Genomic DNA, 19,949 nt, shown 5'->3' with positions numbered 1-19,949 from the left:
AAATGTCAATCACGCCTCACGTTCAAGGCCCGCTGCACCACCAGGACTCCAGGTGTTGGTTCTTTGGACCCAGAGCTATCTGCTTTGGCCCACCTCGACTTCAGACCTTGAGGCCAGGCTACTCGCCATGTAAGAGAGCCTGAAATTGATTGAGGGGAAAATTGATAACTCAAACTTACAAATGGATGTTCTTACTGCCAAACTGGATAAACTGCAAGAATCACAGAAGTGAAACAACGCATATCCACAAAAGAAGATAAAGACCTTGTGATGAAGGATAAATGCTTGAAAATGGAAAAAGTTTAGGCAGTGATAGAAGTCAAAAATGAATACTTGGAGGCGCGCTCTAGATGTAACAATCTGCAAATAACAGAACTCAACAAGACAATTGCACTGCAATGACCCTAGCTATGGATAGATAGAACGCTGTTTTAGATACGCTCATGACAGGGGAGGGCTGGAGGTTCTGTTGCACATTAACACAGAGGCTCACATTGACTTGTAATTTCCTTCCAATCATTTTAAATATTTGCAACAAATTTATTATACCCCTGTTATATTGGCACTATATGGTCTACGGGAAAATGCTAACTGCATTCGCTGAAAGACTTCCTTCACCTGGCAGGGCTGTGTGGCCCAATCCAGATGTTCTGGATTAAGGTGTTATCAGACCTGACAGCTATGTTTATGGAGCAACTGCCCTGTACTCCACAATTGTGTCTACTTGGACTGGTTAAACAACTCCCTCCCGCATATCGAACATCTGTGGCAGTGGTGCTGCTGCTGGCAAAGAGGGGGGTGGCCATATTTTGGGGCAAAAGATCAACACAGAAGCCTGCCCAATGGCGACTGTTAGATGTGTTGTACTGTAAAAAGCAATTAGAAACTTATGCTGAAGCATTACAGCAGATGTCATGGCCCAAGAACATATGGAGCCCGCTCACAGCTTATCTGCTGTCAACCTCAACCATTCTATAATGTAATTTACTATTTAGCTAGGGCGCTGGCTCTGGAGCTGGCCAGGATAGGCATGCATATGTACTCTTTGTCACTGCTGAATTAAGAATGTTCTGTGCTAATTACCTGTGGCAATAGATAATTTACTATGTTTTTTGTTGCAGAAAATCACAAAACAATCAGCGGTTTTCAACTTGAAATACTGCTACATGGGTAATACACAACAGCCATAGCTATAATGCCGGTGCCACCAAGGTAATGTTATTATTAATAATACTGAGTGACTTATCACTCAGATATCAGCTATAAATGTATTTTGGAAATTGATTTTTCTGCAAACATTAGCTTGTGAATTTTGAAAATACACACGGTTGCATCTCTAATATGCACTTTATTATTTTAGGATACATTTATTAATTCAACCAAGCAGAAGCATTTAATATAATAGAGTGGGGAATACACCAGAGAGCTACTTTCCAGTAGCCCAAGAGCTACCAGTATATCACAAGCTACTCATAGGAGAAGCTTGATTTAGAATACGGTGATGCTTGAGTCACATTAAAAGTCAGGGTACAGGATAAACTTGCAGTCAGGCACTCTGGACAGGGAAACGTATATGAATGCCATGCAGGGGACATTACCATCCGAACAAGGACTAAGGAAAACTTTTAAACTGCATGTGGCTATATAGTGTCATTCTTTAAATATATACTTTTAGAGATGGGGTCTCTAGTTGGCAGTCAGTTTACACCCTGTCCAAGTAGGGACCCTCACTCTAGTCAGGATAAGGGAGTCACACACCTAAGATAACCCCTGCTCACCCCCTAGGTAGTTTGGCACAAGCAGTCAGGCTTATCTCAGAGGCAATGTGTAAAGTATTTGTACCCCCACCCACAGTAACACAGCACAAACACCACAAAAGTAATCCACACCAGGGTAGAAAAATAGTCAATATTTATCTGAGTAAAACAAAAACAAAACAACAAAGATCCAACATACACAAGACAAGATATCATTTTTTTAAGTTAAGAGTCTTAATCAACAGGAATCAATAGGTGTGTTTTAGCACAAGGTACCTGGTATGTGTCAAAAGTAAAGCCGCAGGAGAGGTGATGCATCAGAAAAGCAAGCGATGCATTGAATACTTACACACAAGTGAGGCCATGCGTCGATTCTTTCTCCCCTGGGTAGGCAGTGGATCGATGCTTTCCCCGCAGGACAAAGATGTGTCAATTTCCAGCCCCACAGAGTTTGGTTCCTTGTGCTGATGTTGAAGATTTAACGCCCAGGGACAATGCGTGGAAAATTCAGATGCACAGCAACGATGGATCCACGCTGAAGCAGGTGATGCGATGATTTGGCCAGCGCTGCGTCAATTTTTCAGCTGCGGTGCAGGCGCAGCGTCAATTTTTCTGCCGCAACGGCCTAGGTGCATGGATTTTTTTTACATCACCAGCTTCAACTTCCAAGGGCCCAGGGACTGGATTTGGCCCCCCTTTGCAAGTCAGGAGTCAGAAGAGTCCAGGCAGATGAAGTCTTTGATATCCCTGAGACTTCACAACAGAAGGAAAGCTCAGTTCAAGCCCTTGGAGAACCCTGGAAAGCAGGAGCTAGAAAGCAAAGTCCAGTCCTTTCACTTCCAGAGCAGAAGTAGCAGCAGCAGACAAGCACAGCAAAGTAACAGGCAGAGTGGCCGGTCCTCCTCAAGCATCCAGCTCTTCTCCCTGGCAGAATGTGCTCAGTCCAGAAGTGTTCTAAAGTTGTGGGGTCAGCAGTCCGATACTTATACTCACTTCTGCCTTTGAAGTAGGCAAGCTTCAAAGGAAAGTCTTTGTAGTGCACAAGACCCTGCCTCTCCCTGTCCTGGCCCCAGACACACTTCAGGGGGCTGGAGACTGCTTTGTGTAAGGACAGGCACAGCCCTATTCAAGTGCCAGTGTCAGCTCCACTCTAGCCCAGGAAGACCCATCAGGATATGCAGGACACACCTCAGCTCCCTTTATGTGCCTGTCTAGAATGAATTCACAAACAGCCCAACTGTCAGTCTGACACAGAAGTGTATTCTACAGCCAGGCAGAAGCACAGAATAGTTAAGCAAGAAAATTCCCACTTTCAAAAAGCGGCATTTTCAAACTCACAATCTAAATCCCAACTTCACAAGAATAAGTATTTTTAGTTTGTGAGTTCAGAGACCCCAAACTTCATATCTCTATCTGCTCCTAATGGGAATCTGCACACAAAATATATTTCAAGGCAATCCCCTTGTTACCCTATGGGAGAGGTAGGCCTTGCAATAGTGAAAAACAAGTTAAGCAGTATTTCACTATCAGGACATGTAAAACACATTAGTACACATTAGTACATGTCCTGCCTTTTAAATATACTGCACCCTGCCCATGGGGCTGCCTTGGGCCTACCTTAGGGGTGACTTACATGTAGTAAAAGGGAAAGCTTGGGCCTGGCAAGTGGGTGCACTTGCCAGGTCCAACTGGCAGTTTAAAACTGCACACACAGACACTGCAGTGGCAGGTCTGAGACATGTTTACAGAGCTAATCATGTGGGTGGCAGAATCAGTGCTGCAGGCCCACTAGTAACATTTGATTTGCAGGCCATGGGCACTTCTAGTGCACTTTACTAGGGACTTAATAGTAAATCAAATATACCAATCATTGAGAAAACTAATCACCAGACCAATTTAGACAGAGCACTAGCACTTTAGCACTGGTCAGCAGTGGTAAAACACCCAAAGTCCTAAATCCCACAAAAAAGAAGTTCAGCACAGATCGTAGCAGAAGGTGAGAAGCCAAAAAGACAGGGCAAACCACACCAAGAGCAGACAGGTCGAACAAATACATATCTGATAAATTAACAAGAACTGAAATAAAAGGTCACAATTTTTATTTAAACTGCTGAAACCCGTTTTCAAATGTGAGATGAGGAATACATTTGGAACAAGAAAGCTAACTCGAACAACACAAGAGGCCTCTGATCAACAAACTGAATGCCACTTGTATGCTTCTGTCCTTTTGACTTCACTCTCAGTCAAACATTTTTCACCTTTTTAAGGAGCAGTGCATAAACATAGAAAGCGGCCTTTGAAAAAAGAAAAAAACACATGCACCATACAGATGTTTTCTTCAAAAGAGAATAGCAAAAATAGTGCTGATACAAGCTGAGCACAGACACTACGTCTAACAGTTTATTGACGTTTAGCCTGAAGAAGCGACACAAAAAGCACAAATGCTGAAAGGTTCAATAGTACATTTAGATATAAAACTCAATAGACACTGATAGCAGGTAAGGGTCACTTTGTTCCATAGAAACAGCCTTATCTGCATGCCTGCTGCTAACACTGGGAAGAGATGGCGTTCTGCCGCTATAACTTGTCTCAAGGAGGATACAAACTTGTGTATATTGATGAGTGAAGATCTCACCAAGACAATATGTTCTAGATGAAGGACCACAAGATCTGAAATTTATTGGGATCACCATGAATTTTGGTTGATTCAGCTTTATAACAACTAGACAAACATACATCAATAAAGCCTTGAAAAGAGGCTGCTGTACAACCAATATGCAATGGACTAACAATCAAAAGCGTACACCATGAAGCTCACAGCTTTGTAGAATGCATTGAAGTTTGTTGAAAAGAACAAAAAGGAGGCGTCTGTTCATGGCCTGGAATACCACCACACAAATAGACCAGATGCACTGTGGTAAATGAAGTTGATGATAACATTCACTTCAGTTGAAAGTCTTTAGTACTCACAATTGTTGGTGCAGTCAGTGCTGTGCATCTCTAGTCACACCTTTCAGGATTGTTGTCCTTCTTGAGTAGAGAGTATCAAGTGAAATTTGGGGATGATGACAATGCTGCTCACCATCTTCTCAGGTTTACTATCACTTCCAGAGCACAGGTTCATCCCATAGCTCGTCAACTCCATAACTCAGCAAGGAGCCAATCAGAAAAGGAGGAGGGGCACACTGCCTGGCATACCAGCACTAGCATTGGCAGCACCTCCAAATTTCACTTGTTACTCTTTACTGAAGGCCAACAGTTCCTCCATATTTCCCCCCAATTGATTTACTGAGTTTAGAGCTCTGTGGACTTTAAACATGTTAAACAGTAGTAAGTGTCTGTGCCACCCGTTAAACATGGCTGAATTTGCATATTCCTAATTAGCATATTGAACTTGCTTATAAGTTCTTAGTATACATTACAAAATGTACCCAAGGGCCTGGAAGTTAAATGTTACTAGTGGAATGCAGCACCTATTTTAGCTTCCACTAATGTAGCACTACAAGCATGGCTTAAGGTCCAACACTGAAGGCTGACCTTAACAGTGGAAAACATGCATTGTGACCTGCCAAAATATACCCATTAACAGGTAAAATCCTCTTTTTAAATATCACTAAGTCACCCCTATGTAAGCCGTCAAGTCAAAAAGATAGGGTAGTGGGTTTTTAAAACTGGAGCACACAGAAAGTTAATGTTATCATGCCCCTAAAGCAGAGGTCTTCAAACTGGGGGGCGGGCCCCCCTAGGGGGGCCTCAAGTGATCCCAAAGGGGGCACCAGACTCTTGCTGAAAGAAGCATTATACAGATAACAGGCCTTTGTTTTAAGCAGAAGCATGTTATTGCATATTTAAAAAGGTAACAGTACTTAACTGTAATGTTTAAATAGGTCTAGACATATGTAAACATTGCCATCTTTATGAATTAATCGTGGAAAATTCTGAGGGGGGCACAATGATTTTTATTTTTCAACTGGGGGGGCTCAGCATTAAAAAGTTTGGAGACCACTGCCCTAGAGTGACAAGGCCATAAAAGCAATTTTCACTGTGGCAGACCTAGCTATCCTATGTAGAAAACCAGAGTGCAGCTTAAGATACTAATAGGGCAAGTAGGGAATAGGAATATCTAGAAAAATAATCACACTTCTATCTCTAATAGTTAATAAAAATCCAAATAAATGGTGAAGTCAGTTTTTTAATAAATATTAAGGAAAAGTAACTTTTAGAAGGTTACCTTTTGCCTGTCTGAAATCATGGAAGTGATTTTACATTACTTTGCCGCATTCCAAAGACAGTGCTTAGCCTTGAATAAGTGGGAAAAAGGTGTGAAATGGTTCTCAGTAGCATACATCAGGCTGACCTGATTGGGCAGAGATTACTCCCCTGAGTTCAGCAGAATATACAAGGTGGGTGCTGCGCCCTTGGCAGCACAGTGTCAAATCCTGCTTGACAGGTCTGCTGACCAGCATTTATCACTTGGGACAACTTGAAAGGGAGAGATCAGGATGCCAAGACAATGCTTTTTTTGTACTATATATTCTTTATTACATTTTACAGGATACAAAATACAGAGACATTTACCAACAGAGTCATAAATCTACATCATGACTTATCCATCAGAACCATTGATAACAGATGGCACGACAATTCTTGTATATCCACTGTCTGGTTGCTGAATGACATTATTTCTGTCCTACCAAGCATCTGTCTCTGGCTTTGCTGTAGGCACACTTACACCATCTTGAAAATGTCCTGACATATGGCACTGCGGACCTGTTGCGGTAAAGCATACAGGAACTACAGAAATAGTGGGAAAGGTTGGCCCTGGGAACATTTTTCCCATTGGTTCATAAGAACCCAAGAAGACTGGACCGGTTTCGTCAAACCCAGAACAAAGAAGTGGACTCCTAGGGTCAGATGGTTGACCTCCTGTGTGGCTACAGGGAGACAAGAAGCTGCAATAGGCCTTTTCCTAGAAGTACCCAACTGACCAGAGGCACCTGGACTTCGACTAGACCCAGGGGTTGGCCTCTGCCTGACACCCTGTGATTCTCTAAGTGCCTCTCCTGAGGTTCTGGGGAGGATCTAGAAGTGCACTCCTGTGGTAGAGTGCAAAGACCAAGACAGAAAGTATAATCTGACCAGAATGAACCTCTTTAGTGTATCCAACCCATGCGCCATCACAGTCAGCCTGTAGCTGCTCCTAGGTCCCAGACTACCACAACCATAGACTGTCATTGGTGCGTTGTGCTTTTTGGCCCCTTTTTTTCAAATCTTTAAAAAAATCAAATGCCTGGTTTCCCTTTTGGATGTTTGCCATTTTGATGTAATTTTATTAAATGTTACTCTAGTGTTCCATGTCAGTCTAAGATTTTTACTGTTTTGCATTCTGACTTTATAACTATTTTGTACTCCACAAATACTTTACAAACTGCCTTAAGTTGTGCATGCCTGCTCTGTTAATTGCTATGAGGTGGTTGAGCTCAGGTTAATTTAGTGAATTTGATGGACTCTGACAAGGGTTGTGATTATTCCTTAAGATGGGCCAGCACCCACCCCAAATAATAAGTTGATATCTTACAGTTATACATTCTTAAACATTATATAATACTTAACCCAGTACAGCTATCCAACATCTCAAAGGATGAATCCGGAGATTCATTTTTAGGTCTCACCTACAGATGGCCTCGGAAGACCGATCTGACATGACCCTTTATGCCTAAGTTAACACTGGTCTATTTTTCACAACCTTTTTTTCAAATTTCACTTGGGCTCACGAGCTCTAGATCTCAAATATTTAATTAAGAAGCAGACAACTTTAACCCATAATTTTATTTGGCTTTTGACAAAACTGTGAAAGGAAGAGCTCCTGCTTTTTCCATATTCAATTGTTACAAGAACGTTTGCTTTAAAACTTAATCAAATTCAAAAAGTGTCCCAAGGAAGTTTTAGCATTGGAAGAACCAAAAGTATACGTTATCAGTAATATCAAACTGAATTTAAATTGCATATGTAGAGGAGAGACAAGAACAACTATTGGACAGTATGTATTCCATCATCCATGGTTCTTTGCTGTGGCCACATTAGCTACATCATGATGTAGAAATCTGGAAAATTTCTCAACAGCCTGTGAATGGAAATTTAGTGCAGCTATTATTAACCACGATCTGCACTGTTTAAAATAGCAGAGCTATCTCCTATAGCCCTTCAAACTACATCGCAAGGCAATAGTTTTGTGCAATTAGATCATGCAAGATATGAAGAGTAACGCAAGGTATGATGTTTCATATAAATTATATTGTGAAATAGATTCCTTCCACCAAGTTTCATTATTCAGTTAATGTTTCAACAGAACCTTCGTTTTAGCCTGCAAGATTTCATTATCTTGATACAAGGATAAGGGAAGGGTCTTGCCATGAATAAATACACCAGTCCCAACTTCCACTAAAGTAAAAGCAAAAAACTATAAACCAAAATTGATAAGGGAGATGCCAGAGGGCATTGTAAGCACACACATCCAATCACTCTTTCAGATTAGAAGGATCCACGTCGAGTCCATATAGAATCTTAGCTGCATTATTTGAATAGAGTAATGTCAATTTAGTTTTTTATTACTAGTTCATGTTTATCTTGGTATATTCCACAATTTGTTATGAGCAACTGAGACAAATGCTATAGGTGACATAATAATGCCTTGTCAGAAAAGTATTTCATTATGGTTATATACACACTTAATGGTACAAGTTAATATTCCCTAAATCCTGTTAGAACCAAGTTTCAGCTCTTTGTAAAATATGTGTGTCCTTCAGTTTAGGAGTGCTGAAAGAGAAACTTGCTTATCCACTTAGATAAAGAATACAAACATGATTATATGTAATAATTCAACCATTGTCCGGTGACCTCTTTTCTTGGCGACTAGAGAAGCTTATGAAGCCCTGGAAAAATGGATGCTGCTTATAACAAGAATTTTGTTCACATGCTTTACAACAAAAGGGGCCTAAAGGGAACTATCAAATTTAAGGACATCTGCCGGGATTTTATCAGGCTCAATGGCTTTTGTGGCTGTGTGTTGTGTCATGATGCCCTGACAACTGAAGGGAGTCAACACCATCATTAAAAAAAAAAAAAACTCGATGTGCAATGTTCTGAAGGTTATCGGCGATGGATACAGCTCCGCAAAATCTTCATACTATACCCATAGATTAACAATAGCTACTTATCCTGGACCTGCAAGTGAGAACTTTTGTTTCATGCCTGAGTACTTCATCTGGGGTATGTATGTGTTCCATTCTAGTGCTTGTAGTCTTAAAAGGATGAACAGGAATACAAATTACATGACGAAAAGTAAAAACAAACCTGGACTACATGAGCTACTTATGAATGGGAAATTTGAGGGCTATACAGGGAGTGCAGAATTATTAGGCAAGTTGTATTTTTGAGGATTAATTTTATTATTGAACAACAACCATGTTCTCAATGAACCCAAAAAACTCATTAATATCAAAACTGAATATTTTTGGAAGTAGTTTTTAGTTTGTTTTTAGTTTTAGCTATGTTAGGGGGATATCTGTGTGTGCAGGTGACTATCACTGTGCATAATTATTAGGCAACTTAACAAAAAAAAAATATATACCCATTTCAATTATTTATCATTACCAGTGAAACCAATATAACATCTCAACATTCACAAATATACATTTCTGACATTCAAAAACAAAACAAAAACAAATCAGTGACCAATATAGCCACCTTTCTTTGCAAGGACACTCAAAAGCCTGCCATCCATGGATTCTGTCAGTGTTTTGATCTGTTCACCATCAACATTGCGTGCAGCAGCAACCACAGCCTCCCAGACACTGTTCAGAGAGGTGTACTGTTTTCCCTCCTTGTAAATCTCACATTTGATGATGGACCACAGGTTCTCAATGGGGTTCAGATCAGGTGAACAAGGAGGCCATGTCATTAGATTTCCTTCTTTTATACCCTTTCTTGCCAGCCACGCTGTGGAGTACTTGGACGCGTGTGATGGAGCATTGTCCTGCATGAAAATCATGTTTTTCTTGAAGGATGCAGACTTCTTCCTGTACCACTGCTTGAAGAAGGTGTCTTCCAGGAACTGGCAGTAGGACTGGGAGTTGAGCTTGACTCCATCCTCAACCCGAAAAGGCCCCACAAGCTCATCTTTGATGATACCAGCCCAAACCAGTACTCCACCTCCACCTTGCTGGCGTCTGAGTCGGACTGGAGCTCTCTGCACTTTACCAATCCAGCCACGGGCCCATCCATCTGGCCCATCAAGACTCACTCTCATTTCATCAGTCCATAAAACCTTAGAAAAATCAGTCTTGAGATATTTCTTGGCCCAGTCTTGACGTTTCAGCTTGAGTGTCTTGTTCAGTGGTGGTCGTCTTTCAGCCTTTCTTACCTTGGCCATGTCTCTGAGTATTGCACACCTTGTGCTTTTGGGCACTCCAGTGATGTTGCAGCTCTGAAATATGGCCAAACTGGTGGCAAGTGGCATCGTGGCAGCTGCACGCTTGACTTTTCTCAGTTCATGGGCAGTTATTTTGCGCCTTGGTTTTTCCACACGCTTCTTGCGACCCTGTTGACTATTTTGAATGAAACGCTTGATTGTTCGATGATCACGCTTCAGAAGCTTTGCAATTTTAAGAGTGCTGCATCCCTCTGCAAGATATCTCACTATTTTTGACTTTTCTGAGCCTGTCAAGTCCTTCTTTTGACCCATTTTGCCAAAGGAAAGGAAGTTGCCTAATAATTATGCACACCTGATACAGGGTGTTGATGTCATTAGACCACATACCTTCTCATTACAGAGATGCACATCACCTAATATGCTTAATTGGTAGTAGGCTTTCGAGCCTATACAGCTTGGAGTAAGACAACATGCATAAAGAGGATGATGTGGTCAAAATACTCATTTGCCTAATAATTCTGCACTCCCTGTATATACACATTAAGTCAACAAGAGCTAGGCATCAGAGGCTTGCTTGGCGTCTGCACATTTCTCTCACCGGTGTGTTAAAATTGCACTTCAGAAGCTAATTAGAAACATTCATTAATTAATGGCTTGTCGCATGTAAAACAGAATCCACCTCACTAGGTTTCAGAGCTCATTAAATCACAAAGTGATTCAGAGCACATAAATAATATTAGCATCGTACAGTAAAATATATCAACACTCTAGTTATAAAGTTAGTTAACAATTAGCAGGGCTAATAGAAACTGCAGGTACATGATAAATATTTAAGACATTTGACAAACGGGAAGAAGTACTCTTAGTGGATGAGTTGGGAAAAAAGGAAGAAGACCAAAAGCACTTGGGAGAAAAACAGACCCACTTACTAAATTGGAGATAAACATTATATCTAGTAAGGAGAGTCAGAAATAAATTGTGACAGGTAATTTCAGAGGGCATCGTTGGGTGAGACAGAGAAATTCCCATTCAGGAATCGTAGCGTTTGTATAGTACATGTAGGGGACAGAAAGAGTAATTTATACATTAACAGTGGCAGCAACAAATCACAATTTTAAATTATTGTACACTAGTGTTAAAAGGCTTATAAAAACAAAAAATATATAAAAGGAAGGTTGTCCGTTTTACAAAGGTGTGCAAAAACTAGATCAGTAAAATATCATTTAATTTTGAAGTAAAATTAAGTTGAATTGTGGAGGAGCTAGACAGAATGAAGTCCCAATGTGCACTGGCAGGGCTAAAAGACAGGCGCTGTTTTGCCAGTAGGCGTTCAAAAGAGATCAGCCTGGAAAAGGAGGTAGGCTGCCTTCCATCTGTACCACTGGGGGTCACATGATCAAACTTCTGATGTATGAACAAAATCTGAAAGTGTTGGCAAAAGAGCCTGGGATGGTCTTTGTGGGCATATGCATAGCTACTGGAATTATTGGTGTGAATTCCTCATGCTGCTCTCCTGGTTGAAGCAAATTTTTATAGAATAAGTTGTTCTGTTTAAAGCACGAGTGTAGCTTAGAGAGATCGTTCAAATATCAGAAATGGTCATCGAATTTTCCTTCAGAGCTAATTAAAGTGAGAGCCATATGGTTTCAATGCACAATGAAATGACTTTGTACAATTCCTAGCATTTGTATTGGACGTATTAAAATTACCAACTTGCCTTTTTTTTGTTTCAAGCATCAAAAGGCTGTGAGAAGTGGGTGCAAAAAAAGGTCTTCAAGGAGTCCTGTGCTGATAAGTTAAAAGAGGAGACTGGGGTGTCTGAAAGCAGGGAGTGCAACCAGTCTTATGCACCAAGTGCACGAACCGAAACATGCAACCCAAGGCGACAGATCATCCCTGAAGTCACTATTGATCTCTGGCTATAAATGGGCGGCCTTATGGGAGCCAAACCTGAGAGCACTATTGATTTGGCAACCTGGGCACATGTCAGAGCAGCCAATTTTCTGTGCTTTTTCTGCTTTAGTGGTAATGCGGTTCAATGGAAAATTTAAGGACTGAACGTTTGGAGACTAAAAAGGTAAGTAGCTAAATTTTTGTAATGAAAGCTGTAATGAAATGGTCACTTTTCCCCACGACTAAAGAACAACAATGTTTTCTTTGTGACATTACTGAGTCGGCTGAGCACTACGACTAGCAATTCCAACATGTGGTTCAAATCAATGCTTATTGATTTCTGTCTTTAAAAAAAAAATATCCGCAACTCATGCTTTCATTATAGCTTTCACCCGAATCCCTTTTCTTCTCGCCATCACATTCTGGATTATGGAGATTTGATCATCCCTTTTATGTGGATGCATCACTCACAGATGTATATTTAAATTCAACGAAAGGTACTTTAACCATATACTTTGGACAATTATATAAAGGCCGAACACAGCCAGGATTCCTTTCCAGGACATCTATTCCAATGTTTGTACCCAAAGAATAGTTCAACACTTGTAAAATACAAAAACAAGCAGAATATTGCAGTTTTCTGTCCATTCCACTAGGTTTCCCCAAACCGAGGTGTATTAAGAAATCAAATACAAATATGAATAATTTAGTTTGCACTATAAACCACATTTACTTAGGCTATATATTGCAGTGTTCCCTGTGCTAGTGCACCTGTTCCTTAGTAAGTAAATTTACAAGGGAACACATATAGGCCGATGAACCTTTTGATTCGCATGGAGTATCCTAGCTACGGGATAACCAATGTGTACCACTAATCAATGCACAAAACCAATAGCCAAATAGCAAAACAGTAGTCAGTAGTTAATAACGTCAATATTCATGAATAACCACAACTCAATATATGTTTTATGCAATTTTTATTCCCTATTGGTTACAATACTAAGTCATGAAGATTAATTCAAACTTTATTCAAATCCAAGCCAAGATTATTTCATTAGTGACCACCAATAACATAATATAAACAGCACTTAAGAAAACATGCGTTCTAATGCTTCAAAGTAAGCCAATAACAATGAATATGTTTACATGAGTAGTTCAGCAAATCAGTCCGTCAATCATTGTCACCATTTATGTCAACGTCTCAGTATAGGATCCCTACCTAACCCAGATTAGCATTAGCATGTGGGACTTCATGTGAAAACAGTTTAGAACATGAATTTGGGAAAACATCTAGCTAGGAGAGAAACTATAAAACAGTGCACTTGGTACCTAGAAAGAAATGGCACAAAAGTTAAATTCAGTCACATTGACCACGGTATGGATCAGCACCAAAGTCAGTCTTTGTCTTCAGGTCATCAAACAATCAGCATCGCATCAGGCTCTCAAGCCCAATGACAGAATCTCGAATCTCTTCTCTCCCAATATCGCATCAAATTCGGAATACGGTCTATCCTTCGGCATCTGCCCTTAACATCTCTCCATCAGTTCTGAAAGTTTCCCCCTTTGTCGCGGCATTATATCAAAGTCGCCCAGACTATCCCCCAATTCCTAATTGGTCAATTAATCACCGGTTATGACTCTTCCCAATAAATTCAGTTCTTCTTATCTAGGACTTCTAGCATTACATGGTTCTCAAGATGTCGACTGGTTCACTGTACGATGTTCTCATCATCCGGCGAGTCAGGTATCAAAAATGTTGCATCTTCTTCTCTAGTCAGTGTCACCATTGTTCGTGTCCTGGGAAAGTACATCTTGTCTGCTTTACACAGTCCTTGTTACATTTATGATTTCATCATCTCCTGTCCGTCGGTTCACGCATAGGATTTTTGCTGAGCAGATTTTTATTAAACAATAAGCAGTTCAGTGTCAGTTCAGCACATTAGCTTCTCTACATTGCGCTAGCAGTTCAGCTTCTACATGAGGCCTGGCAAAACTAGGCCACAACTTTGGCCAAGTTTTTTCTACAATATAATGCAAAACACACTATATTTATCTCAATATGACATACTACTACATTGTTTTCATATTTTTTTTTAATATTTTATACATGTTATTCATTTTATTAGTACATTTGTAAATCTTGGTGACCACTCTCCGAGGGCACATTTTCAAACGTGCACATTAATTCTCTACATTATTTATTTCTACATATTATTATTATTCAATATGCATAAACACTCATTAATATCTCTAATTAGCATATCTGCTTGAGCACCTGTGGGCTTGATTATTAGTACATACTATGTTGACCTTTGGGGAAGAAAGACTTAGTAACATCTTATCTATCAAGATTCACTATTGAGACCTGCAGATTACATAGAAATATCTCATTACACTAAGCAGTTTTCTTTCGTTTGTAAAACACGCGCATATGGCAGATAAACATTTCGTATTACTAAATTGTTTGGATCACTAAATGCTTCGTAGTGGTTTTTAGACCAGCTTGAAACATATTCACTACAAAACCAGCTAAAAAAAAAAAAGAGTAATTAGAAACGGGCAGCCCATAGGAAGGAAGGACTATTGAGTGGGAGTTGCACAGCACACAGGGATGATTCTTTTGAAGACTCCAGAACTCTACATCCACTAACATTCAGCATTCTGTCTAAACTAGTCTACCTGCCATTCAAACTTCTCCTTGGTTCAAGTCCGACCTGCCTCAAGGGGAATTCAGTGAAACACTGACATAAGAAACACTTACGTTGTACTGGTTACTTCTATAGCTCATTACTTCGCATTTAGGTCACCTGAAAGAGATAAGGTGGAGAAGGAAAGGCCATATCCTCCCTGTTCAGTCTCGCCTGACAGTCTTACCACTTTAATCAGATTGCTAAACTACTCCTGTGGTTAGGTGCCAGCTAGTAAAGCCTGCTACTTGTATTGAAAATGTGAGGGAAGTGTCAGAAACATCAGAAATTGAGGTGCTTACTTGGACAGCAGCCGTAGCATTATCCTGTCTTTTTATGAGTTTGATACGTTCTCTCAAGTCTTTTCTCCATTTTATCTGACTCGGCCCGCTAAGCTCACTGCACAAAGCTTCTTGCTTTCTCCATCTAGTGGAGGGACCTTGGTGGTACTGAAATTGACAGAGCACTTTACAGGAGCACTAAAAGTCTGTGACAACTTCTTTAAAGTACAGCCTCGTTCCTGTAACCATCCTTTGCGTCTCCTACAATATCTGTATAACCATTAAGCATGTTGTTACTAGCAGGAGAGTAAGACGATTCAGTTTGCTGACGACGTGCAAACAAGAAATAAAAAAAGTAATGGATGGAATGCTTAGATTAATTTCAGTCGAAACCCAAGTACAAGTCAAAAGACAAATACAATATAGAACAGTATATGCTACTAACCCATAAAAGGTAGCCGATGACCATATTTCCTGCAGAAATGGGCTTTTGGCCGAATCCATTGCCAATACATGGACTGTAAAATGATGAAAACATTCCTCAGAAATAAGACACTCAATTTTAAAATGGCAGCTTTTCAGCAACCAATTCCTCTAAAAAGAGGCTTCTAACTACCATCAACCTCCAGTACAGATTTATTAAACAAAAGATGAATGGTTGCGTAACAGGTACAATGGTGAGAACTGACACAAGCAATTAAAGCAAAGGCAGTTCAAAAGGATGTTGGACCGGATAGGTACAAGGATTTTAAGTTAAGTGCAACTGTTTAGCCAATTCTCATTATTTTTCCAAAAGATCTTTACAGCTGTTTGGTTTTCACCAACCGGAGTAAAAGTGATAATTTATTTGGGTGTGTTTTGTGTTACTTAGAAGGGAAATCTCAAATTCTAGTCTCATGTCTACTAAAACACTTCACTCCTGATGTATAAAAGATGGAAACCGTGTGCCCGAGAATGCCCACTACTGGGATACTAAGGATACTCAATGAATCACATCATGTTAACTAGAATGAATATAGCTGCAGCGTTTTTCTTTTGAATCATTTCAGTGAAATGATGGACTGGTTGAATTCACATGTTCCTAAATATGGCTGGGCAAAACCTAGCACAGTGTTTCCTATAGTGATAACTCAGAATTCCGTTGACACAATCTTCTAGTATCATGACCCGTTCTGACCGGCAGATTCGTTTTAGAGTAGAGCCTGCGAGTGCATGCACCTTGCTTGCAAGACAAGACTCTGTTGTGTACAGTAAAAGGCTTGGAGACCGCCTGTCGCTTATCATTTGCTGACTTGCATGGCACTCTTCTTTAAAGCCTCATAATTTGTCACTGCAGGCCTGGCATCATATCCGTTCCTCTGCAGGGAACAGAAACTGATTGATTCAATATAATCGGTGCCCATCCGCTGCTCCAGGCATGATTGAGGTACAATTTTATTTTTTAACTTCTAGTGCCCTGCACACAAAAGGCTTGTGCCTGGCAAAAACGTGCCCAGCAGGACACACAAAATTGCTAAGTTTTTTTTTTTTTTAATAGCTAACTTTGTTTTATTTTGCCAACTCGTCTTTGCATTCACGTCTTCTTTTGTATTTGCTTGTGGCCGCTGTTCTCAAAAGAACACTATTATCTTGTTCTAAATATTGTAAACCAAAATTCTTTCTTTATAAGTAATTTCTGAAATTATGCTTTAACAAATAATCATGCAGTAAATCCAAATCCTCCAAACTCCAATCCGCCCAACTACAATCGACCCCAAACCACACCACCTCACCTCACCCCACTCCAATCCAATCCAATCCAATCCAAACCACTCACCCCAGTCCAATCCATTCCAACCGACCCCACCTCAATCCTCTCAACCCACCTCAATCTAATCTGGCCCACCCCAATTCCCCCTACTCCAATCTAAAACAATCTGCACCATAGCAAAATATTCTGCCTCACTCCAATCCAAAACAATCTGCCCCACTCCAATCTGCCCTACTCCAATCCAAAACATTATGCCCCACTCCAATCCAAAACAATCTGTCCCGCATGAATCCGCTTCACTCCAATCTGCACCACTCCAAAACAATCTGTCCCACTCCAATCTAATCCAAAACAATCCACTCCATTTCAATCCAATCCATCTCACCCCAATCAAATCCAGTCCACCCCACTCCAATTCAATCCAATCCCATCCCATCCCAACCAATCCACCCCCCACCAACACAAATCACCCGACTCCCATCCATTCCACCCAATTCCATTACAATCCAATCCACCAACTCCAGTCCAATCCACTGTAATTCAATCTGCCCCACTCCAATGCAAAATAATCTGCTCCACTCAAATCTTCCCCACTCCAATCCAAAACATGCCCCACTCAAATTCATTTAAATCAGCCCAGCCTGCCCCACTTTAATACAAAATAATCTGCCCCACTCCAATCCTCCTCACCGCACTCCACCCCACTCCATCCCGATTCACCCCACTCCAATCCACCACAATCTACCCCACTACAAACCAGTTCACCCCACACCAATCCAATACACCAGAATCCAGCCCAGCCCAATTTACCCCACTCCAATCCAGTACACCTTGCCCCAATCCAATCCACACCAACCTACCCCAATCCACTCCAGTTCAATCCACCCCACTCCAGTCAGACGCACCCCACCCCATTCCAATCCAACCCACCCCACTCCAATCCAACCCATTCCACCCCACTCCAATCAAGTCCACCACTACCCAATCCACCTTACTTCAATCCACCCACACCACCCCAATCCATCACACTAATACAATCCACTTTAATCCACCCACTCCAACCCAGTCCAAATTAATCCACCCTTCTACAGTTCAGTCCACCTCACTCCAAACCACCTTAATCTACCCATCTCCATTCTAGGCCACTACTCTCCAATCAATCCACCCTATACAAATCCAATCCAGCCCACTACAATCCAAACCACCCAACTCCAATCCAAACCACCCCACCCCGATCTAATCCACCTCACCTCAATACAATCCACCCCACCATAATCCACCCCCACTCAATCCAGTCAACCCCACTCCAATCCACCCACCCCCACTCCAATCCACCCACCTCATCCCAATCTGATCCACCCCAATCCTTTTCACCCTATGCCAATCCATTCCACCCCACCACACTCCAATCCAATCCAATCCACCCCTCCAGTTGACCCCACCCTTAATTCACCCCACCCCATTTTAATCCAATCCACCACACTCCACCTAACTCAAATCCACCCAGAGTTCTGTCCACCACACCCTAATCCAATCCATCCAGCCTACAGCACTCCAATACACCCACCCACCCCAATCCAAAACACACCACAGCAATCCAATCCACCACACAATCCACCTAGCCCCAATCCACCCCACCCCACTTCAGTCCACCCCACTCCATCCATCCCACCCCACTCCAATCACCCCAATCCAATCCTATCCACTCCCACACACCCCATTCCAATCCAATTGAACCCACCCCATTCCGATCCATCCCACTGCAGCCCACCACACCCAATCCAATCTATGCCACCCCATTTCAATCCACCAAACCCACTCCAATCCACCCCACTCTACTCTACTCCAATCCAATACGCTACTCAAGTCCAATCCACCACATCCCAGTTGCCCACACATCCCAGTTCAGTCCACCCCACTCCAAGCCGATCCATCTGGCCCACCCCTTTCCAATCCACCCCACTCCAATCCAATTCACCCAGCTCCAATACAATTCACCCCAATCCAATCCACCTCATTCCAATCCAATCCATCTCACTCAAATCCAATCCACCCCACTCAAATCCAATGCACCCCATTCCAGTCCAATCTAATCCACTACACCCCAATCCAAAGCACCCCTTTCACTCCAATCCAAACCACCCACTCCAATCCAATCTAATCTAATCTAATCCACCCTAATTTAATCCACCTCACCCCATTTCAACCCACCCCAATCCACCCCACTGTACCCCAATTCAATTCACCCACCCCACTCTACTCCCATCTAATCCACACTACGTCAATCTACTACAACCCACTCCACCTTATTCCACCCCACAACACTCTGCCACTGAACTTTACTCAACTCCACAATACTCTACTTCCCCTACTCCACTCTATGACACTCCAACAAATCCACTCTACAACACTCTACTTCCCAACTCCACTCTGACATTCCACGCCACTAACTTTTAGCCATGCTGAACAGCAACCACACTGGAGTACAACATAGCAAAAACACATTGTCAAAGCCAACAAGCTCTTGCATAGGCAAGACCTATTGGCTTTGCCAAAGCTAGTTATTCTTACTGACATGTTCAGTCTGAGGCACTCTTTCTATTTTACAAACCAGAGGTTATTTTGGATAGGCTGAAAAAAAAACAGTAAAACACCCGGCTATCTACTTTTTCATCCAGGAAACCTCTTTCTCTTATGCAAAAGTGATCAGAAGATACACCGACACAATCTGGTTGTAGAAAGTTCTTTTGACAGTCCCTGATCATTCGCTGACGGAGAATTCCCAGCCCTAGACCTACCCACACAACACACTTTCAAGTAAACATTTTCAATTTTTCCACGAAAAGAACTTTGAATTTTTCTCCTAAAATTTCTTATTCAATACGTAAAAAATATCAGCAGTACACCGTTCTGTGCAGACATTTAACTCTTCTAAATATGGAGGACAAAACTTCACGATGATGTTAAGAGAATGGCCAAGCATCAACTCACAGCTGAGCACTGCTGTATGTCTTCTGCTTTTGATGACGGTGGTAAACTTTAGGGAAATATCGAAGTAACGCAAAACTGCTTGATCATGTACTCATACGTAATTCCCACAGCATTACAAGGCACTGTCTTCTGGAATCCATGAATTGCACATTCAAATAA

General features: G+C 41.4%; 1 protein-coding gene across 1 annotated transcript in view; it reads right to left on the bottom strand.

Moving 5' to 3' along the window:
• ZDHHC7 (zinc finger DHHC-type palmitoyltransferase 7) overlaps positions 1-19,949 on the bottom strand; it is a 281,517-nt gene that overhangs the window by 178,013 nt on the left and 83,555 nt on the right. The gene's annotated exons all lie outside the window — the stretch shown is intronic.

Source organism: Pleurodeles waltl, chromosome 12 (assembly GCF_031143425.1).
Source record: "Pleurodeles waltl isolate 20211129_DDA chromosome 12, aPleWal1.hap1.20221129, whole genome shotgun sequence".
Lineage (NCBI taxonomy): Eukaryota > Metazoa > Chordata > Amphibia > Caudata > Salamandridae > Pleurodeles > Pleurodeles waltl.
Note: the sequence above shows the minus strand (reverse complement) of the source record. Positions and strands in the feature narration are given on the sequence as shown.